Genomic DNA, 23358 nt, shown 5'->3' on the forward strand with positions numbered 1-23358 from the left:
ACGAACGGGAAGATCACGACCTGAGCCAAAACGAGGAGTCGGATACTCACTGACTGAGCTGCCCAGGCGACCCCCTCAAGGGTGAGTTTAAATGAAGATGCAGGACAGTCATCCAGGTACCAAGGAAACAAGACACAGGAGAAGGTGGTGCAGCTTCTGAGGGTCAATCAGCCTTAGATGTGCACCCCAGCCTCGTGTCCTTGGGCATGGAATGGGACCAGGAAGGCGGTAGAGTCTGGACAGCGCCTCAGTCTACAGAAGTCTGAGCAAGGCAACACCACTTCAAAGATCCAGGAGCTCATTACGTATCTTGTCCTTGGCTCCAAGCTTCACACAAGCCTTTGCTTCCTGTGATTTCAAAGTTAGAAAGTTCAAACTAGTCTCCTCCCACTCCCACCCAGTTTCTCCTTGTGTATTTCGATATCAGTCCAGAACCTGTGTTAATCAGGCCAAAATTCATTAAGGAAGGCCAACTGTGATCTCCAGGAAGCTAGCGGCTCCGCATGTAACATAATTTTTGTTTCATACAGCTGAGTGATTTTTCAAACAGTCTAACACCAAGCTCTGGATGAGGGTGGGAGGGAACCCCCATAAAAGAAATGGAACAGATACTGTCTCACAGAGCCTGTTGCAACGTGCGTGCTCCCTCCCGTTTGGGGGAATCCTGCACAACAAAGTAATAACGAGCACTCACACTGTGGCACCTTCATCGTGTCCCTGCCACAGATAATTAAGCTCAGCAATTAACGCCTTCCCTTTGCTGCCTTGGGAGGAAGCCACGTGTGAAGTTCAGAGGGAAGCCAGTGTATCAGCCGCCTAAACCCTCGGCAACTACACTGCTGACCTCCCAGGATCAGAGAGGGGTTGGAGCAGAGGCATGAGAACGAGCCAGAGTGAGTTCAAATCCTCCCTGGCTCCAGACTTCCTAGCTATGGGAAAGTGAGTTAAGCCTCCTGTTCCCGACTTTCCTAATTTATAAAATGGAGGATATAATAATACCTGACTCAATGGGATGATATAATCCATTTATGCAACTAGTATTTTTGTGGAGCACCTACTATGTGCCAGGCAATATTCTAGTTGATAGTGATATAGCAGGGAACAAAAGAGGAAACTGTGTTATCCTCTAGGGGCTTACATTCTAGAAAAGCCAGATGCTAGAAAAAAATCAACAAAGAATGAAATGATGTGTATGTATCAAGTGCTTAGCACAAGGCCAGACACAGAGCATGCGCTCGGGGAGAGATGAAAGGCACACGATACGTTTAGGGTACCTGTCGGCCCTACCACGCCTGTCCATGGAAAGAATGGACGATTTTTCAGCCTTCTTCCTGGGGAGCCTGGCCAAGCTTCTGTCCCTCCAGTGTGACAGAAGTAAACAAGGATCTAATAAGAATCCTACAGGAGTCAGGAATTTGGAGACAGACAAACCCAGACTCAACTATCAACTCTCGCTTGCTCACTCATTGCCCTAGAGCAAGTCACTTAACTTTCTTTTTATTTAATTTGTTTTAAGTTTGTTTGTTCGTTTGTTTACTTTGAGAGAGAGCATGCATAATCGAGCGGAGGAGAGGCAGAGAGAGAGAGAGAGAAAATTCCAAGCAGGCTCCGCACCATCCGTGCAGTGTCTGATGTGGGTCTCGAACCCATGAACCATGAGATCGTGACCTAAGATGAAATCAAGACTCAGATGCTTAACCGACTGAGCCACCCAGGTGCCCCAAGTCACTTCAGGTGCTGATGCCCAGTTTCCGCATACATAAAATGGGGATGCTAGTGGAACCTGCCTCCCTGAGCTGTGAGGATTAATTAGGATTATGGTTAAGACTCAGCTGGGTGCCTGGCACAGTACAGCACTCATTCCCCCCTGCCAGACCCACCCTCATCCCCACGCAGACTCAGGCAGCCGCAGCTGCTTCGGGGACCGTGCCCAGGGTGCCTGAGTCACTTCACTTGTCACCCATAAAGATGCCGTAAATGCCAGCCCCACAAGGTGGGTTTGCCCCTTCTGCTTGATAACGGCATCGCTGTGCAGCAGCAGGACGTGCCCCAGAAGCTGGAGCCACGGTGGGGGGATTGACGACTCTCTTCTTCCTTGCAGACCGTACAGTCCTGGTGGGCAAAGGCTCACCTTCCTGAGCATTCCTCTCGGGGCCTGGGCTGTCACTGGGACCCAGAAAACACTTGAGGGATGAAAATGAGCTGAAGCAGAATCGGTCCAGGGGGCCACCGAGAAGCCACTATTCGAGAGGAACTCGTCACTTTGATCCCCCCGCCCCCTCAAAAAGCTCCCTGTGAGACGTATTAGTAAAAAATAAATGTCCTGCTAAAGACATTACAGGACCACAGAAGCGGTTGTATCAGAAAGAAAATGTCAGTTAGTTTTCTCAATCTCCAGAATCTCTCTTCAGCTGCCTAGTGACCCATTCCCTCCTTCAGGAACAGCCACCATTTCACTGGTTCCGGGTGTTTCCCTGGCTATCCACAAGCTCAGCCTTCCAGGGAAATAATGGGCCCTTGGAGGGATCCACCGTGTTTCGAAGGCAGGGGATTTATACAGAGCACATAATTTGCCACAGACAAATATACTGTATTTATTGCAGTTATAATCAGAACAAAATTATAAAGTTTCCATGGTTCCAGAACACAACCAAATAAGCAATTCTAACAGAAGGGACTCTCAGCAGCCGGAGAAACAAACCACAAAAGGAAGTCACAAGTCTGAGGGTTCCCTAAGTAGCCCCACTGAGATCATCCAGAAGTGCCCCCACCTGATGCCACGACACACAGGCGCACACATGCACAGGGCAGGTGACCAAGGATAGCAACGTGTGACACGGACCTAACGGGAGCTGTCAGAAAGGATCCGTAAGTTACTAGAAAGGAAAAACCAAGATTTAAATTTAGGGCCATGACAAACCATAGCTCTGAGGCATTTGAGAGGCGAGAGCAGGAAAGTGACATTTCCCCAAACAGAAGCTCAGCTCCAGTGCAATGATCCCACTCACCATCTGTACCGGGTGTAGAGCTGCTGGCCGGCCTCCCCACCGGCTTTGTGACACCAGAAGGAGGGAGCAGACAGGCTACTGACAGGGAGGGCTGGCAGGAGATGCTTCAGGGAAAGAGACTTGTGTCCTAGCCACCACTAAGAACACAACCACTCTATGCACTGGGGAAGAAGAACCTTACCCTTCCTAGGGGAATGATGACCAGGAAGGTCAGGTACACGCCCTTGTGAAAGAAAATGGCCAAGTCCATTCCTGTTCCACCAGTACTCAAGTGGATGACAAGGACAGAAATGATGAGGCCTATACCTACTTAAGTTTTGCACTCATTAGTTTTGATCCTTACTTGGAAAGCCTGCGAGGAGGTTCTTCAGGTATTTGCTAATCAGATGGGTGGGAAATGGCATCAGACTATAGTTTCACCTGCACAAAACCCCTCCCCGCTTCCTGCTCCCACAAGGCAGCGCCATTCAGGGCCGGGGCCATGGGCTTTGCAGTCTGAAGGACTTCCGCTTGATCCCAGGGTTGCCACATGCTAAATGAGTCTGGTTTGCCCATCTGTAGACTGAAAATAACAACAACACTTACTTCAAGCGCTGTTTTATTTAAGGCAAATGAAATGAAAAATGCTCTGGGAGTGTTTAGCACCGGGACTCCCCATCTGGTCCTCCTTCCTTTTCCTAAGAAGGGCCCTGAATCTTCCCATCCCATTCCCTAGGTTAACTTGGTGCCTCCCAGCTGAGGACACCTGAGCTCCTCGAAATATGCAAAGAACTGTTTCCAGAACTCTGGCTCCTTCCCTCTGCTCCTCTCCCGTCATCTCTCCCCATGACACACTCTGCCCAACCACGTGCTTTCTTGGTCAGGGACAACATAAGCCACCCCAAAGGTTACGATACGTCAAGGGCTCATCGTCCCCCCAACCAGCTGCCACCTCGGTGCAGAAACTGGGCAAGGACAGCCATGCTGCCTCTGTCATCATTGGCTTCGTCTGATGGATGAAGAAGTGGAGTCTCTGAGAAATCACACGATTTGTCCAAGGTTACCGGGATAACACACAGGAAAGCTGAAAGGTGACTAATGTCTTCTGAGTCCTGATCAAATGCTCGTTATGTAACAAGCCGTCATTTCCCCAGCGGCGGGAGAAGTCCTTGTAGGTATTTGTGGAAATGAATGAAATCAATACATAAGAATACATGAGGCCGAGCCTCCTGAACAGACAGATGATGGGGATAGTGCACAGCCTGGTTTTCTTTTCCTCCCACCTGAGTAAGCGCAGCAGGGCCAGAGGATGAAAGAGTCACTGAGTGACCTCCCTTCTTCCCTAGAGGCAACGGCCACACTCGTCGGCTGCAGGTGAATGAGCTGCTGGCGGGAGGTCTCCACCCCTCCGACCTCTGCTCTTCCCAAGAGGCCCTGATTCGGTCTGGGTCCCGAGAGGGGTGAACGGAGACAAGCCACCTCACCTCTCCGAACTTCCGTGTCTTCCTCTGGAAGACAGGGATAGCACCACTGGCATTTTGGGGCTAGGTACTAAGTGAGAGAAGAGAGGTAAATAAAGCTTTTGGCATGGTGCAGCATCAGTAAACAGTAGCTATTTTATCTTTATTGTTCTGTGACTATTATCATGATCAACACTGTTGTTCATGTCATCAAGTTCATCTAAAAGAGCTATCTCCTCAAGATCTCCCACCCTCAAAACTCCCACAGCCTTTGGTGTCTGCTCAGCCGGGAGGGCTTGAGATCTTGCTTCTCTGGGAAGCAACAGCCGGCAGCACCTCCCCCAGTGAATGGCACGGCATGGCTGCCAGGGCTGGGGACCCAGGGAGCTCTGTGACATGGCACGCAGGCAAGGTTAGAGCCAGAAGCACAGCACCAGCTGACGTTTCAGGGGCCGAGAGATGGCTTCCTAAGTCTCATGGGAGGGAGGGCAATGGGGACGTCAGAAAGGAAGTCAGGAAGCAGGCAGAAAAAAAAAAAAAAGAGGGAAAGAAGAACCAAAATAAGCATGTGAGCCAGGGAAAACACAGGGGTAGCTCTATTTAACCGGAACCATCCACCCAGGATTTCTACACATGGGACTGCTGACACTATGTTTTCTCTCAGCTTCCTGGTGCCTATAAGCATCTGTTACCCTCCCGTGAAAAGCTCTTGAGTGGAAGTCAGGAAACTCAGGGTCTAGTCTCTGCTGAGACTATAACCTGATTCCTCTGGTCTCAGTCTTCATGTCTGTGAACACTGCTGGGGGGTCAAGGAGTGGGGACCAGGAGAGGCCGGACTAGTTAGGTTCTAGGCCTCCCCCCCAACTCAAATACACTGTGCCTGCATTAGCCAAAAGAATATTCCACCTCAAAATGGATGTGGTCTCCTCCCCAGGGAAGGGCCTACATCCCACAAAGCCACCCACAGATGTGACTGCAGTCTCGGAGCAACAGCATGGAAGTGAAGTCACATGCTCACCTCCTACAAACTCATGAGGCAAATTAAACTTCCTACCACCACTGGTTTTAATCCATGTGAGATGGCTGTCCATTTCTCGTGGGCTCAGCAATCTCTCACAGATTTGAAAGGTGAGCAGTCTCTGTCTCCCAAATGGGCGTGTTTCTACTTGGGGATACAAATCACCTGACTGGCTTGCTCCAAGGCATTTATAAAGAAAGGTAAAAAGAGTGATGATATCAGGATGTCAAATCTATCAACCTTGTAGAGCAAGTCTGCTAATCCTGCTGCCACTCATCTTACCTACCATCACCCCCGCCCCTCCGATGTCCTTAGCTTTTCATGCCAATCACCTTTGTTCTGGCAGAAACTGTATGTTGAGAGATTCACAAAGTAGTAGCAAGGTCATGGTTCTCGATTTCAAAGAGTTTTCAAGTAGATTAACAAATGGATCAGCTAGCATATTCTACCAGATTGGCCACAGTGACATGGTGGACCAGGGCAAGTGACCCTCAGTGCTGTGGGAACTGAAAGACAGCAAACCCAAGGGGGGAGAAGTCTTCTCGGTGGCCTTACAACTTGGTGCGAGGTTCTGAAGACAAGGAAAGAACAAGGCATGGCGGAGACCAGGAGCAAGGGCAGAGATTAGGAAAGAGGCTTCAAATTCTAACTAGAGCCTATTTTTGTCATGAGGAGCAAGAAGAAGCTATTGCATTTACTCAAGCAGAGGAGAAGCACAGTCTGAGTGCCCGGAGAGGAGGCCAGGAAGAACAACGCGACCCTAGCCAGTAGGAGGCATTGGAGAGCCACGTGAGACCTAGATGAGGAGCTACAGAAACGCAGGAACAGAGAGAGGATGAGAGGGTCTGCTCCTGACAGAGCCTGCATATCGCCACCCTTGTAGGCTTCCCATCTCCCTCCTGGTCCCTGCTCATGAGCATCCAAGTCTTTGACACCTCCTCTGAACCAAAATGGAAGAACACAAAACCAAAAATCTTTACAGCCACTCTCCCTTAATAGCTTCTAATTTTCCATTAGCCCTGCTGGGGAAGGCAAGCAGAAATGCCTTCAGGCTCCCAAAGTCAAAACTGTAGCAACAGCCCATATCTCATATTGAATGCACCAACCCTAATGGCCAACATGCTAATTCCCAGGATGTGGCCACCCTCCTCCTTCTCCCACACCTTCTACAATGTGAGGGCCTTGGTGCCAGTGACCTGAGGGCGGTGGGATACTATCAAGGTCTCCTTCATACCCAGGACCTGGAGAGCTCTGCTACTGTCTCTCAGTGTCTCCTGAGTGACCTCACCAGCACACCTGCTTACGATCTCATTCAATAGGAAACCGAGGGAATGACTTCTGGAAGCCATGCAAAGCAGATGAGGCTTTCATAAAGAGATATTCTCCACTGAACCTGGATGCCCACTCAACTCCGAAGTCCCATCAGATGCATCATCTCATACTGAGACAGAAATATCCAAATCTACACTATTTTTTAGGGAAAAAAAGAAGTATAAATACTGAGAGTAAGCTTTTTTTTTTTTTTTTTTTTTAACTAGGCAAAGAACTTTACTAATCTTGTTTCAAACTTTATTCCCAGGCTTCTTCAGCTTAATTAGCTGCAAAGAATGAATTGTGTGTAAGCAAACACCGAAAAGAGCTGCAGTGTCCAAGGGGCTTGGGCTTAAAAATATTAGAGATCTAGATTTTATCAGATCTATGAACAAAATTTTTAGAAAGCAGTCATAATATAAAGTAGCAGCTCCCAGTCACTTCTTCAAGCTTTATCGTCTTCACAAGTTGACTCAATTCAGTTGGCTTCATTCTTGGAAGCTTCATCAAAATCCTCCACAAGATCTGGAACTTTATCATCATCATCCTCTCCGGTAGCAAGTGGTGCCTTTCCGTCTACAGATTGTTTGGGCAGAGCTTCAGCCAGCCTTCTTAACCTAGTCAGCACCAAGTTGGTTTAAGATACCAGGGGTGGCGCCTGGGTGGCTCAGTCAGTTGAGCATCTCACTTCGGCTCAGGTCACGATCTCGCGGTCCGTGGGTTCGAGCCCCGCGTCGGGCTCTGGGCTGATGGCTCAGAGCCTGGAGCCTACTTCCGATTCTGTGTCTCCCTCTCTTTCTGCCCCTCCCCCGTTCATGCTCTGTCTCTCTCTGTCTCAAAAATAAATAAATGTTAAAAAAAAATTTTAAAAACAAAACAAAACAAAAAGATACCGGGGAGCATTTCTGTCAGCTGCTCTGTCTCAGCATGGCCTGTAATGGTGAAGGGGTTCGCTGCCAGGGATGCCTGAACTTTAGGGTTGTTAAAGCGGATCACTGTTCCTTGGTTTGTGAACATATTCACTTCTTCAATACCAGAGATACTGTTTACCCCTAACTTCTTTAAGGACAACTGAAGTTTTTTATCATCTGCCGTAGCTGTTCTATGAACCACCTTCTTCTTTCGGCGAGCAGTTCCTTTCCCACCAACGTGTACTTGTGCTTGCAGCTTTGGCGAGTTTCTCCCGGTTCATGATAGTTTCCTTCATCTTGTTGGAGCGGAAATGGGACCACGCGGGGGGCTAGGGTTGGCGCTCAGGGGGTCTCGGGTGGACCAGCGGAGATTAGGCGCATACACGTGGGGACGCAAGATGGCAGCGAGAGAGTAAGCTTTTAAAAACTCATTTTTGAAGATACTTTGGAAGTCCTCACTAGAGAGCTTGTAACCATAAAAGATAGCTCTATGGTTTGAGCTTTAACAAGGAAGAGAAGGGCATCTTCTGAAGTACCTAGCAATGTGACCGAGGCCACCAGCAGGCTGGACATTCTACTCCCCAAAGAATCGGCTGGAATATAAGCACTGGATCTAACACTTGGTGCTAGGTATTTTTTGCTCATTTACTTGGTTGGGAGTCCATGGAGAAATGGAACCAACTTGGAAACGGTCCATCATTTAGAACAACAGAAATGGAAGCAATATTTTCTCTAACAAAATGTGCAAATCCCACGTGAGACAAGATGCTAGTTTTAAGATTCTATTTCAATGAACAAGGGTTGAGCTTGCCTCAAGAACAAAACGATTTTTTGCGAAACAGCAATTTGAAGTTCATCCTTTTGTCAACAAAATTGCTGTGTAATTTCCAAACTTCTCACAGAGAAGCAATTAGCCAACAAACACATCCGTGAATCATAACACCCTGGGAGAAGGAGAAGAATCCCAGCTCTGTTCTCCACCCTGGAGCGCCTCTGTTGTCCTGGTCTGCAGGAGGGAACCTGAACCCCTAGTCTCTGCCTCTGGTCGTATCCAGGCCTTCCTCCCTGTGTGCATGGCAGGCATCTGGCAGGCAGATACAGACTGCTGGGGGACATGTGAACTTCCACTGCAGTGGCGGCTAAAAGTGTCGACTCCTAGAGGGCAGGCACCATGCCCAATCCTGCCTCCACACTCCCCAAGGCACAGCCAAGTAGGGGGACCACAACACAGCAAGCATTTTTGCTGCCTGAAGTCAATGAAAGAGCAGACTCAGTCAAGTTCAGACGCTATGCAGAGTTTCATCTTGAAAGCATGAAACACCTCTCAAAAGCTCCAGAGTCCCCAAGTTGGAAGAGAAAAAGGGTCATGGCACAAATAGAATAGGCAGATTTTGTGAAAGGAAAATCCCTTTGTTCCCCTGGGCTTTCAAGCAAGGGGCTTTGACAAGAAGCAACTTGATTCTCTTGAGACTCTCAGGCACCTGTCATCATGAAGCACATTCTCTTTCTCACAGTACTCTCTGGCTCAGTTTCAGATTCCAGGCTACCTCCTCCCTCATCTCCTTACATGCTTATACAGCCATGGATCTGAGCCAAGCCGCAAAGAAAAAGCAACACAAGAATAAGGAAACTTGGGCCACAGTTTTCCTTCCCACCTCTCTGTGTTCAATGGGCAAGAGGCAAAGACTAGCAGAGACACAAAGACAGGCATGGTGAAGTGGGCCAGATGGGTGCAAAGGTGTATCTAACGAACCTGACAGTTTACGAGTTTGAGGGCTCTGCCTTCAAACGTGGTAGCCTGAAAGTCACTTCCTTTATCTTTCCAGGGACTGTCTCTTCTCTACTCCAACCCTTCCTTTCACCAACATTGACTGAGTGCCTACAAGCTGCAGGCACTGTAGCCAGGGATAGAAAGTAACGGGGACTAGCAGAACAGCACAAAACCCGCACAAGACGACACTCCCAAGGGTTATGCTAAACTGAAATAATAAAACCCTCACTGCAGATGAAGGTGAGACACAATTCCGTCTTAAAAAGCATGAATACAAGGCAGCTAAATGCCCTGGGCCGTACTTGGAAAGAGCCTGGGCACATCTCTCAGTGGAGATGTGCCCATCGGCAGCCTCTACATTTAAGTCTTGGTTTACGATCAAGGGCAAATAAAAATAACAGTTTCTTGGACAGCCACATTTACATGAATTTCTGGGTCCCTCTGGCTCCCAGGCTCTCTAAGCCTTCCTCCTTATCAGCGGTCCAAGTGTGCTCACTGTTGGAGGATCATAGATCAGCCCCCGCCTCCAAATGCAGAGTACCCCGAGGCAAGGGCTTTGAATGGTTCATCTCTGTCATTCCCGGGGCTGGACACAAAGCTGGTGTGAAGGTACACATACAGAAAATGGTGAATTGAGGTCTTTTCTCCAGGACTGAGAGTTCCAGAAATGGGAGTTCATTTGTCTGTAGAGATTTTTACATTAGATTACATTTGCTCACCAAGCTACTCCTTCCAGTAAGACAAACAAGGGTTCCCCAAACTACTCCATCGTGTCAGTCCTTAAGGACACAATAAACTCTCATTTCCATTATTTTCCTGTCAAGTCCATCAGGAGGCCACATAGAGACCTCCATGGTGCACCCCTGCTCACCTCTTTGGCCTCATCTCTCTCCCTTCCCCATCCACCGATGTTCGATACGCGAGTGTCTACTGACTGAGTCACTTCTCTGTGCCAGGCATTGGGTAAGCTGCTGGGGATGAAGCAGTGAGCCAGAGATAAATGTGGTTCCTATTCTAAGTTACTCATAGTTTACTGGAGGAAAGAGATACTAATTTAGTAATCCTACAAATAGAAAATTAGACTTTAACTATGGTGAATGCCAAGAATAAAAGGTATGCAGCACGGGTGAGATATGCGACAAGGGGCATGACCAGCCCGAGGGCATGAGGGAAGGCGCTTATGATCTGGAGGATAAGCAGGAGTTCCTAGGCTTGTGTGAAGGGAGGGGGAGCATCAGGGCTCACTCCCACCTCTGCCAGCATCCTTCACACTTCTCATATACAGCTCAGCCATCACCTCCTCAGGAGGCTCTCCGTAACTTGCCAGGAGAGGTAGGAGGCCCTCCTGCGTGCCCATGTGGTGCTCTGCACATGCCCACCTTTATTAGGAAGCCACTTACCAACACAAGACTTTCCATTTCCCCTTCTGAAATGGAAAATCTAGGAGGCCAGGAACTTCACCTAATACATTTTTACATCTGCAATGCCCAGACAGGAACAAGCACCCAGTTCATCCCTGGTGAATGGAAGGAGAGACAGATGAACATACAGACAGATGGACACACTGTTTGTCACTTTCACCCAGCTTTCCTGTTTCTTTCAGACCTGCGTATCGGCACACATCAGTGTCAGGGCAGTCAGTGCCATCTTTGTATTTAGCATCAAGATCCTGTACTTCCCTATCTCCCCGGGGTTCCCAGAAGGCAATGTGAACAAACTGTCATCCTCATCAGTGGGCAGAAGGGCAGAATCATCCCCCAGCCCCAAGATATTCTGGACTGGAAGAAGCCCAGAGCTACACTCCAAAGCTACTCTGGCACATTTTGAGAACTCTATACATCATTCAATCATCAAATCTTTCGTTCACAAATATTGACTGAGCACTTCCTTTGTGTAGACACTACTCGAGAAACTGAGCAGTCTGCTATACAGTCTGGAGGAACAAGTGAAATGAGATCATTGCAGACACAGGTAATCAGTACGAAGAAAGCAGAGAAACAGATTAGAAAGTGACTGAGGGGAAAGCTGGCTCTGTTGTGTGGTGGGTGGTCAAGGAGGGGTTCTCAGAGGAGGGGACCTTTCAGCTAAGACCTGAATGATGAGAAGGAGGAAGTCATGTGAAGTTGTGGTGGAAAGGCATTCAGGCAGAGGGAATGGCATGCACAAAATCCCCGATGCAGGACCAGTTCGGCACGCTACAGGGAGAAATGCACACCAAGGTGATCAGACAGAGCAACGACAGAGAGGCACGGTAAAATATGGTTAGAATGAGGCCAGGTCATGGCGGGCCTGGGGAGCACAATAAGGATTTGTGACGTCGTTGTACAGGTGACGGCAAGTGCACAGGTGTCTGGATCGCTTGCTCAGCTGCTCTGTGAGGAACCAACCTCAGAGAACACTGATGGAAACAGAGAGGCCAGTGAGGAGGCCAAGTGGGGGCCCACGTGCAAAAAGACGGTGGCACCAGTGTCACGGGACAGCAGTGATGACCCAGAGTCAAATCATGCTACCGTGTGGAGGTAACAGAGAACAAGGCTGGCTAACGGATCAGCTGAAGAGGATGAGAGCAAATGGGGAGACCAAGAGGGGCCTGAGTCACCGGGTTGAGAGCAGAGTCATAGCAGCCACGAGAGAGACCGTGGGCGATGAGGAGAATCATCTGTTTGGGCCACAGCGCATGGGAGATGCCAATCACGCATCTGAGTGAGCAGATCTTGCAGGCCATCCAAACGCCATTCTGTCAATGCGCCATGCTGCCATGAAACCAGCCAAGGTGAACAGTTCACGTGCTTCGAGTATCGAGAAAGACATACACTGTTTGGGTTCTGCTACATCTAGGTTCAGACCCACCTCTGTCACTTATAACTGTAGGATCTCAGGAAAGGAACCACCTTTTGGGGATGGTCTGTTCTTCCTCTGCGAAAATGAGAACAAAACCGATTTACCCCAGGGTCGTGAGGACCGGACTGGATGCGGAGCGGCCAACACCCAGGGCATAGCCGGAGTGGGGCCAGCGGCGCACCCCGGCTGCTCGGCCCTGCTCCTGACAGCCGGGCCCGCCCACCGGTGGGAAGCCGGGTCAAGTCGGCTGCGGCTCTCCATTCTCATCATTAGCTATTATTCTCCCTAGGTTGATGAAAACTTCATGAAGGGAAAAAAAGCCTGAGAAATTCCAACGCGATATAGTAATACTGTTTTGAGTGACTGAAATAGCAGGTCAAGAAAAATGACAGCTACAGGGATAAAAATGTGGATCTACAAAACATGCAATCAAGAAAACCTGTGAGCTGTGAAAACCAAGTAACCTCAGGAACCCTTCCTCTCTCCGCACAGCTCCAGCTCCAGGCGGTACCGAAGAACACGGGAGGGTGAGGGGTGGGCAGGAGCGAGGGGAGCACCCTCACTGGGAAGGCGGGGTCACCCAGGAGACCATTGGGGAAGCTGTCAGCACCGAGAGCCTGTGACAAAAGCACTGTGTTTATGTGATACAATAATGGGGTGGTGTGGACAGGGCTGCCCCAAGGGGGCCCCGCAACCCATCCCGTCCTCAGCCTCCCAATGTCTGTAGCAGCCCTTGAACTTGCTCAGTCACACGCTATGCTTCTGAGGGGAGGCACTCCATTCTTTCCACTTGTCTGTAATCAAATAGTAGCCACTACTAACCAAGACAAAACAAAAATATGTTTCCATGACGACCACTTCTGAGCTGGGGGCGCTGGGGGGCAGTTACTTGGGAGACAGCACCACACAGGGGCAGGGCCAATGGGGTCAGCTGTCATCTAGGGAGACCACACTCTCCACTACAAGCCACCAGCACCAAGCCACCAACACCGAGATACCCGGATCAGGGCTCTGAGCTGAGCCTAGGCCAACCAATCACAGTTTAGGGAAGAGAGGGTCTTCTGAAGGGGAGGAAGTAATGCAGATGACCCTGTAAGGGAACATTTCAACTACTCAGGAAAAGAGGCTGCTGGTGACACTTGAAAACAAATCATCAATGCAGCACAGTTCTGTTTAAGAAATCCATGAACTGGCCCAGGACATTATTTATGCTTTTATTTGCCAATTCAAGATTAATAGATCCTTAGACTACAACCGTAGTATCTCTTCAAAGTCAAGAAAAAGAAACTTCTTTAAAAATATTTATAATTAAGATCCAATTTCCTTGCCATCTCTAAGTGCATTCCACCCCTCTACCTGATTGACTTTAGTGGTGTTGGGATTAGGACTGTCTGGACTTTGCCACTCATCAGGGTGACATGATGGTGAAGGCCGGCTTCTCCTCTTAGGAGCTGAGAGACCACAGCAGTGTTAACAGCTGAGGCTCTATGTCTTCATTATTTCAATAAGGGATTTAATACTAGTTCCCATCAGAGAAGATCGGTGTGAGAATTAAGCACGATCTTGTCATGTCATGTGTGGAGCATGGCGAGTGGCACAGGGTTGACACCCGATGTGGTATGGGCACTGGTTCTGGTGTGGACTGGCAGTGTAAATGGCGGGCCTGGACTACAAGCCCAGGTCAGGGAACACAAAGATGGCCCTTGGAGAGGGGTTCTAGAGTAGGCTCTTGTCTCTGGCTGTGTGATAGAGGGGCTGCTTTTGCTCAATTCCTTACAGTGGGGGGAGGGCTTTCCAGGAAGGAGCAGACCTAGGCCCAGTTAACTGCTCCCCTGCGTATCTGGCAGACTTATCTAGGGTCCTATTTCTGTCCACTCCCTCCAGCCCAGGAACGGTCAGGCCATGGCCAAAGCTGCTATCACTCAGTTCTCCAATAGGACCCTGTCTCAGAAATACATGAGCGTTGGCGGGGGTGGGGAAACTGGGGCACCAAGAGGCTTCAGAGCTTGTTCAAGGTCACACGGCTAACAAGCTAAACCAGGATGTGAGCCTATACCATCCCGTTCCACTGAACAAGCTCTCAACCAAGATACGGATGTGTCAACACTTCCTTCATCCTCCCATGCAGGGCCTCGCCCTGCCCATGCCACTACACCTCTTGCTGACCTGTGAAACCCTCTGTCCCCGTGTCTGTCTTCCCAGGGACCAAGAAACAACCTGGGAGCAGGAGTAGTGTCTGGCCTGGTCTGGTACACATTAGTGTGTGTGATGACTAGAAAAGCTACCTACCCTGCCTGGAAGAAGGTGCCAAGCTGGCCCCAGCAAACTGCGTGGCCTCTCCAACTCTGCGCACTTGGAGGTCTGAGACAGGCATCGGTGAGTGGAGCTCAACGTTTGCAGAGTTGGAACATACAGTAGCCCCTCCTAAGCATGCGGCCCTCAGAGGCACCATCTCCCTTGTTCCCCTGTCACCTACAGGACTAACGGCTTTGTCATATCAGTCACAGCGACCATGTCAAACATGTCAGTCGTTCCCCTCACCTGCACTCACCACTGGTTCTTGTCACTTAGGCATTTATATACTTTGCATAGTTTCTTCTTGCCATGCGGCAAACCTTAACCATCCCTCTGGCCCAAGCAGACTTTCCCTGAAAGGCCACCAGGGCGGCAGGCCCTGCAGACCACCGTAGGAGACCTGCCCTCTGCCATCTCAGCCACCCCCACAGTTGCCCTTCTGGCTACTGCTCAATCTCCCAAGACCTGTGCTTCTCCAAGAAGGGCAGAAGGACAATGCCAACAAATGACAACTGGGCTCTGAACCCAAAGGGATGTTACAATCTCGGACACATGTCGAGTACAGAGAATTCTCCAGGAAAGAAGAATCCAGAGTGACTGAGTGTTCACGGTAACTCGCATCTTTTTATCTTTCAATGTTTTACTGGTACCACCTTTGAGAAGTGTCGACTCTATTTTTGGACGTTACTCAGCCTTGATGAGGCTACAAAGTGGTGGAGGATAGCAGCACCAAAAAAGAGGAACGTGGAAATTCACGGTGCCGAAGGAGAAGAACGTGCTAAGTTCAAGACATACTCTACAGCTCTGATCACCTTTTTTAAAAACTTTCTAAACAGCTGCATTGGAGGTACAGTTGGCATACAATACACTATACATATTTAAGGTGTCCAAATTTGATGAGCTGTGATAAATACACATACATACACACTCACGAAACCGTCACTGTAATCAGGATAATTAACACATCCATCATCCCTAAAAGGTTCTTCCTGCCCCCGTGGAACCCTGCCCTCCTATTCCTCCCCCCTCCCCCACCACATGAAACCATGGATCTGCTCTCTGTCACTAGAGATGAGCTGTGTTTTCTGAAGTTTTATATTAATGTCATCAAATAGTACATCCTTTTTTTTTTGTCTGGCTGTCACACAGCCTAATTATTGTAATATTCATTCTTGTTGTTACATGGGCCAGCAGCACATTCCTTTTTATTTCTGGATGGCATTCCATTGTAGAGATGTATCCCATTTGTTCATCTATTTGCTTCATGGATATTTGGGCTATTTGTGATTTCTGGCTGTTACAAATAAAGTTGCCATGAGCACGTGTGAACAGCTATTTCCGCGCACATGTGCTTCCATTTTTCTCGGGTGGAGACCTATAATCAGAACGGCTAGATCATATAGTACTTTAAGAAACTTCCAAACTGTTTTCCAGAATGGCTACACCATTTTACATTCCCACCAGCAACACAGAAGAGTACTGGTTCCTACACATCTTTGCCAGAACTTGTACCGATCAGTCTTTGTTAAAAAAAAAAAAAAAAAAAAAAAAAGCTTATATATTTATTTTGAGGCGGGGAGGGCCAGAGAGAGAGGGAGAGAGAGACTCCCCAGCAGATTCCATGCTGCCAGCTCAGAGCCTGATTCAGGGCTCCATCTCAAGACCATGAGATCATGACCTGAGCCAAAACCAAGAGTCGGACACTTAACCGAATGAGCAACCCAGACATACCTGATCAGTCTTTTTAATATGAGACATTCTGGTGTTATGGTATCTCACTGTGGTTGTAATTTGCATTTCCTCAAGGACAATAATATGGAGCATCTTTTATTTGCTTATTTACCATCCACGTATCTTCTTTGATGAAATGCCTGCTCACATCTTTTGCCCGTTTTTATTAGGTTGTCTACTTTTTTTTTTTTTTTTTTAAATTTAGAGAACTCTTTATATATGCTGGATGCAAGTCCTACATGAGTTACATGATTTTCAAATGTTTTATACTAGGCTGTGGCTGCATTTTTCATTCGCTTAACAGTGTCTTCTGAAGGCGGAAGTGAAAACTATTTATCCATTTTATGTTTTATGGCCACATGCTTCTGGTGCTGTATCCAAGAAATATTTGCCTAATCCAAGGCACAAAGATTCTTCTAACTTTTTCCTAGAAGTTTTATAGTTTTAAATTTTGTATTTAAGTCTATGACATATATATTTTTAAAGTTTTACAGATTTATATCCTTGGCTATCCCTAAACTCGTCCTGCAAACATAACTTCCTTCCTTTTACTGATACTCATTCACTTTATGTGTTCAACACTGACGATAAGGTTAACAGGAGATATTTTATTCCCTCAAAGAACATACTTTTCTTTTTTTGGCCAATTATCATTAAGCAAGCCCTCTACGCTCTTCACAGGATACCTCTTTAAAAATGTGGGTTTTCCTTACTCAACTGCAATGCTACTACCCTATCTAATTCCCACTTCCTTATCAATTTTCCTGAGAGTCCCCAAAGCATCTTTCTTTTTTACATTTCTCCTGGCTTGTTTCCCTTTGGGTGCAACGAGTATTACAAAACATTTGGCAGTTATGTGTCCCACTCTGCCTTTTTCCATGGGGAAAGTGGGTCCCCGAAAACCTCACACTCCAAATTTGACAGTTTGCATCTGTGGGGCCTCCTTTCCCTCCTGCACATTCTGTAAGTGGAACACGGCATCATAGGCTTGACTAGAATTAAGTTCAATTAAAATACTTCACATACCCGTGAGGCACCACAGGACACCAGAAGACAAACAATGCCAGTTGCCTATTTCAGTGACTCTCTGATTCATCTGATGGATCAGGAGTTAATAGTCTGAGGTTCAAGGGTGCCTGGATGACTCCGTCGGGTAAGCATCCGATTCTTGATTTCAGCTCGTCATGATCTCAGAGTTAAGTGACAGCACAAAGCCTGCTTGGGATTCTCTCTCTCTCTCTTCTCTCTCTGCCTCTCCCTCTCCCTTCCCACCCCTCTCTCAATAAGTAAATAAACATTTTACTTAAAAATAGCCTAAAGTTCATTATCAGCCTTTTGACTAATGGTTTCATCCATGCTTGATCACTGCCCATATCAGCTGTATCATTAGGGGCTGAAAAATGGTGATTTCCTTGTTCTGTTATTGCTTCTGCATTTATTAGCTATACTTCTTCTGCAAAGAATTTTCCTCTATTGAACAGAGATTTAGAGTTATCCTGAAATATGATTTGTACAGAAATAATATGTGTTTAGCTAGGTGTTTTTAATTACGAAATTTAGAATAAGGAGCTGGGGCCTTGGTTTCTTTCTCATGGTTTTCATGTGTTCTCGTCATTAAAATGTACTTTTAATGATTATATTTCTCCCTTTCAGAGCCAGTGTTTTTTGATTACATGTAACTCATTGCTTAAGTTTTACATTGTCATTTTTTAAAATTTAAACATTTTGAACGTCTGTACTGATTTTGCATGAAAATCCAACTTTCAAGTTCTTGGGGGTCGAATTCTACTGTTTGTGGTCTGTGCTCCCTCTTGCTCATGGTGGCTTACTTCACTCTACGTTTTTAAGAACTATGAGTCATGTGTGACGGGGTTTTGAGGGAATCCTGTGAAGCTTGAGCTGATGGCTCAGCCCTTCAGAGAGGATTTACGTCTATAGGAATGTCGGTGCATTCCCAAACAGGACTACTTGAAGTCAATTAATCAGCTTGAAAATTTCCACACCATGCCAAGAGTATCAGTTGGAACCACATACTCAGGTCGCCAGTCACACAATACGCCACAGGACAGCTTAACAGCTGCTCTCAGATCTAACTGAGTTGTGCCTGTGTCTTATGTTAGTCATTATATGTTTGGTGTACCGCCCGTGCTCTGTAGGAATGAATGCGGGTTCTTCCTTAAGAAGTTTTACCGGTGATCTTTTCTTTTGCAAAGCAGAATCAGGCTGAAGTTGACAAGTGTTATCTTAGAAGAAATATCTGACCAACAGGCAGAATTTTTTTTTTTCAATAAAGCCCACCTTTTAATTCAGGGTGAACTCAATGAAGGTTTTGGACTTAGGTGTGGGGTATCACCTCGAATTTCCCAACATGTAAAGACATAAAGCATTGTCTCTAGTCTGCAGGTTAGCTGTTACCCCTAAAACCTCTCGGTCAGATGGGCTACCTTCCACCGCCCCTGCCCCAGGGCACCCAAGGCAGTGGTCAGGGGTCGGTATCCGCGCTGGTTTTCCTTCTCCCCGCCTCCCAACCAGGGATTTCCCTTACATCTTGCAAACTCAGCTATTTAAAAGGGTATTCTACTGAGGGGCTCGGTGTTACAGTTTTCAGACTCTCTAGCTCATCATGTGGCGAGACACACACTCAACTGTGAACAGTTCCAAGGGGGTGCGATAAATGTGCCAGCACAAGTATACTACCTTGTGCTGTTGGAGCTCAGAGGAAAAGAAATGACCTCGCTTAGCAGGAAGGGCTCACAGACACTTCACTGAGATGCTTAGTCTAAGCCTCAAAGGTGAAATGTCAGGAATATAGTTATCCCTTTTTTGGTGGAGGTGGATGTGGATAAGAGAGAGTCAAGCCATTCTACCCTGTCATGTACATTAAAAGGCCAAAAGTAACAAACAAAAAAGGGGATGCATCCTCTCTACTCCACCTCTGTCTTGCTTTGTTTGATAGCAGGGAATTGTATTCTATGTGGATGTGCTCTCAAGAGGGGCCAGAGGGTCTAGAGATCTTCCAGGAGGAAATATGAAGCTAACATGAGAGATGAACCACCTTAGGAGCATCCCATCCATGCTGATACAGGATAACATCTTTTGACCTCCCTCCGAGGAGAGAAGAAAGCAAAGAAAACCTTATAATGTACTCCACCTGATCACTCTGGTCAGCGTCCCCATGTTCCCATAGCATCTGGTGTCTCTCATCTGGACACCACTGCACAGGCAGCCTTCAAGGAGGTGCAGATTTCAAAGCGGTCCTCAGTATCTTTAGATGAGAACTTTGGAAAGGTGCTCTCTTAGACACAGGGTCTTCCCTGATGCTGAGGTCTGCTGTTCTGAGCACGTTCCGGGATGGAACCCAGCATCTCAGGAAAACTACCCTTGATGACAGGATGAGGCATTTCGGTCCCATGCAATCATATGTAAACATGCAAAACTGTTCCATTGGTTTCAGAGAGGGGAAAGTCCCAACAACTTGCTTTGGTAAAAGCGAGGGCATCATTAAAGCCATTCCTCTTGACAGGCAGTTATGGCATCAATTCATGGTCAACCCTAACCCAACTCATTCCCTCATGACATAAAGGTCCTAGTCCAAGGCTTAGATAACAAGACTCTACGAGCACTTCCCAAATCTGGGGCTCAAATGTTCTCTTGGAAAAGGTTGTGAAGAAGTCTGTCTATACTCATTAGAGCAGCATGCCAACAAAGAATATTTTGTTTGCTTTTTTTTTCTTAAAGAAAAAGAAAAGCAATATGATCATGAACTTAATTAAAGTTGTTGTGCAATGATTTAATTAGATTTATAGAACTGTGCAAATTCATCCTGGCCAGGGACCTTTCTGTCTTCTAAAGAAGGGTTGGCAGAGATCTCATGTGCTTTGCAATTTTACCTAATCCTTAATTTCATCTCCTGATGGGGTGAGGATGAACATAATTGCGTTCAGGTAATTGCTTTATCAAACGGTTTAATTGTGCATTCAACAGAACTGACAACAAGAAGGTTATTCTTCCTAATGTGTTTTTAACAAAAGCACTAACTAATTACATGGCATCCTATTCAGGGCATTTGAGAAGAAGAAATGAATACCTATTCTTCCAATCTTGGTTAAATGCATGTTTGCATATAGAACATAGAAATAAGTAGTGAAATAATTAGCTGAATTGCTTCCTTCTGCTGTAACTTCATAACTAATCTGCATGTTGAAGTAGTCTGTGTAAATTCAGTGGATGCATTTTCACCACGGACGGTGTTTGAACATCTGCGCTTCCCGAAAATGTCACAATAACCATTTTGCCTGAAAGTTTATCCTCAGGAGCCAAAAAGCCAGTGTTATCTTGGCATGTTCCAAGAAGAAATAAATGCTTCATATAACTGAGGACAGATGTGCCACATGATCAGAAGGAAGTATTAAAACATTAGGCCAAATGGTTGAAAAGAATTCTGAATTAAAATAATGCTGGATCTACTCTATTTTCGATGAACTCTCTCTTTAACCAGATAACTAACATTCTGGTATAGACTTGGCTTCTGTGCCCGTCTATGCCTGTCATTCATAGAAACACAGAATGCTTTAATATATCCTTACAGGCTCAAGCTAGTGTCATTTAGCTGAAGCCTTTAATGAGATTACTATATCTGACATTTTAAGAGGTGATTATGTAGCACACTGCCCTCCCAGTGTACTAGTAAATAATCTTGTCAGTCCAGTAAATAATCTTGCCCTCCCTCTCCTCCAGTAAAAAATACTACCCTTGATTATGCTGAAATGTAGGGGGGAAGAGGGTCCTGTGGCATGGTATTTGATTAAGGGACAGACATAGGATTCAGAAAGAGCCAGGTGGGATCCTTCCCTGGGGTTGAAGCATAGACGCTGGTAAATTTCTCTTGAGCTTCTAGGCTGGGAGGAAATGAATCTGGGGCTGTCAAAATCCCTACTTTCTGCCAAGGGGAGAAAGCCTCTTTGCAGAATGAAGCCAAGCAGAGATAGACAAAGAGAGACAGAAGGAAATGCAATGTCGACAGCACAGCATTTCCTCTTCTTTCTCTGAGCTCTGCCTACCCCAGTATACTTTCTAGCCTTATATGGCAATAAATCCTCATTTGGGGAGTAAGCAAAGTTTGAGTTATGTTTCTGTCACACGAAATCAAAAGCATCCTGATGACACAGCTGGTATTTTACATTACTTTTCAGACGGCTCTGCACTTATGAAAGTAAAGACTGATGTGAGAGGTGGACCCGTGTTCTAGTACTCCTGCCCTCCTGCTTACGAGCTGTGTTGCCCTTGGAAACGTTGCAGGGCTTCGATGTACTCGTCATTAATTTGGGACTAATAAAAGTATTACCTCATAGGTCTGTTGTAGGAATTAGATGGAAAGCTACAGGAAATACAATACGATGGCACTCAGCACAAGGTCAGAGTACCTATTGCTCTGTATTAATTACTAAATTAGCAATTAAGTGCTATTGTTTCGATGTTGTTCTTGTCATTACTGTGATTAAAAATATTACTACAATAGAGACTGACAGGTAACCCCAATATCCACTCTATTCCTCTAATTATGTGACTCTCAAATTTTAGCTAGGCATATAGCCGTCCACAATAAAAACTACATTTCCCAGACTCCTTCGCAGCCTCATGGAGCCTTGTGATTAAGCTGTGTCCAAGACGATGTGAGCAGAAGTGACACTGGTGACTTCTGGATTGTGCCTCCTTCCTTTTCTCCTTCCTTCCAGCTGGGCACAGCAGCCACCTTGGACCCAGGCGCGGAAGCTCAACAACTACATTGGCTGAGAAAGACAGGACGGTGAGCTGAAAGGACCCTGGTCAGTGACCCTCCCTGGGCTGCTTGCCTTTGGGATGTTTGCAGGGGAGAGAAATAAAACTACCTCTGTTTAAGCCTCTGTTTCATTTGGATTTTTGTTAGAGCAGCCAGAACGTACGTCCTAACTAACACCCAATCAGTATTTTACATATTATTTGTACTTGCTCCTTCCAAAACCCCATGAAGGAGAAAAGGGGAGGATAACAAAACTAGGGCAAGACTTCTATGTAACCCAAGAGTCGAGGGTTTTTGCACCCTGAATTCCAGCTCTCAGTCTAAATGATATTTGGCTACTCCTGATGGAGGAAAGGAGGTTGAAAATGAACAAGACCTGAGTAGAAATGCAAAGTTGGGCCACCTGTGATGGGATGTGAATCCCCAAATCTCTGAAGCTTTAACATATAAAACTGCTTAAAGTTGGTTAGATCCACGGAGTATACGTGCAAAGTCATAAAGCCTGTTTTGCAGGCTTTTCCTAAGCAACAGAAAATCAAAATAACGAAACCTACCACATGACTCCCTCCCCAGATCAGTGGTGTCCACGTGGTCCACGGGTGCACCGCTGCTTTCTCCCCCCGCTACCTAGAGCACAAGGGGATGGCGTCGGGATTGTTCCTACTTCTTGACCCTCCACAGGGCTGCCAGATGGGCACATCCAATGGCTTCCCTAATTGCTGTTAGTCCTCTCATCCTTGGGCCATCACCACTGCCACTGTGTTCCAATCCCCTGATGCACAAAACACGCAAACGCAAGCCCTCCACCTTTTGGCTCCCATCACGTGATGTTCTGGTTAGCCAGAAGCAATGCCCTCACCAAGGAGACACTTGCAAGTGAAGACAACTCCCACCCAGCGGGTTCTGTGGCAGCAGGGTTATCCAAAAATATCCCCCCAAATATGGACACCCTCCACTCTGTTGAAAAGCAAAGAAGAGGAGCTATACATAAAAATGTCCCATGCCGGTCACGGTCGCAGGGCCACAAAAGCCTGGGGGAGACTGGGAAGAGACACTAAGTTTAACGCTATCTTGCAAAGTCTTACAACCTCTGCCCTGGATTGCTCTCACTCTTCAGAACAGTCTGTGCATAGGAAATGCCGGCCAACCGAGACTCTATTTGCCAAAAACTTCAAACGTGACCTTTACTTGGTAGCAATTGTTGGAAACTATTAAAATGACTCTGAAAATAATATAATCCGCAGCGACAATATG

The 23358-nt window shown here is 46.9% G+C and overlaps 1 protein-coding gene and 1 pseudogene across 2 annotated transcripts in view; both read right to left on the reverse strand.

Annotated features, from left to right (window-relative positions):
• Positions 1-23358, reverse strand: part of SPOCK1 (SPARC (osteonectin), cwcv and kazal like domains proteoglycan 1) — a 519342-nt gene that overhangs the window by 106902 nt on the left and 389082 nt on the right. The gene's annotated exons all lie outside the window — the stretch shown is intronic.
• On the reverse strand, positions 6999-11081 carry LOC101082621 (annotated as a pseudogene).

Source organism: Felis catus, chromosome A1 (genome assembly GCF_018350175.1).
Source record: "Felis catus isolate Fca126 chromosome A1, F.catus_Fca126_mat1.0, whole genome shotgun sequence".
Classification (NCBI taxonomy): Eukaryota; Metazoa; Chordata; class Mammalia; order Carnivora; family Felidae; genus Felis; species Felis catus.